The sequence below is a fragment of the Neoarius graeffei genome, chromosome 11 (genome assembly GCF_027579695.1).
Source record: "Neoarius graeffei isolate fNeoGra1 chromosome 11, fNeoGra1.pri, whole genome shotgun sequence".
Taxonomy (NCBI): Eukaryota; Metazoa; Chordata; class Actinopteri; order Siluriformes; family Ariidae; genus Neoarius; species Neoarius graeffei.
Window position 1 is genome coordinate 66,546,443 of NC_083579.1, and position 928 is coordinate 66,547,370.

Sequence of the window (928 nt, forward strand, 5' to 3'; positions counted from 1 at the left end):
TTCCTAGCAGGGACAGATTTTTGGTGCAAATTAAAAAAAAAAAAAATGGGGAGGGGGAAGCCTACACATATAATAAGTATAATAATGAAATACCTTTTATTATTATTATTATTATTATTATTATTATTATTATTATTATTATTAAATAGCTGAAGTGCATTTTTAGCAAATTAAATAATTGCGTTTTTCTTTAGGATAATGATGATAATTCCGCCTATATCATAAATTATTATTATTATTATTATTATTATTGTTAGTGAGCAGCATTCCTGCAGGGAATTAATTGTTGACAATTAAAACACACGCGTGCGCGCACGTTGCCCCTTGTTTGTGTGAGCTTGATGTTTGTGGAGTTCATTAGTTCACAGCAAGAAGTGAATTATTTTATCTGCTCATCTTTCGTTTACACAAATCTCCCACTTTTTTACAGACTGATAAAATACTTAGAACCTATAGTTCCGTCTTGAAAGAAAGAAACACACACACACACACACCCCAGCAGCAGCACAAGTCTGTGACCGAGTGCGAGAGAGCCGCGGAAAAGGCCGTTCCGGGAGCGCAGGAGTGTGTGAGGAAAGGAAACGCTGCTGTGATTTAAGCCGAGCTGGTTTGAGCTGCACGGCTGTGTGAGTGCTGGGAAAGCTGGCTGACCTCTGCAGTGGACAGCAGCAGCAGCAGCAGCAGCATCTGGCTTGTTGAATGCACATGCAACCAGCAAGAAAGAAAAGAAAGAAGAAATTGGGTTTAGCATATAACTCCAGAGCTGAATTCAGCCCCAAGCTCGTTTTGTAATGACAAAAGAAAACGAGAGAAGAAAGAAAGCAACAACCTCCCGTCGTGGAGAGACTTTAGGTTGGTTTATAATAAAGCATTTCTTTCTCCCCCCCGCGCTTTATTGATCAGTCACTCTGAGCTAATGTAATTATCC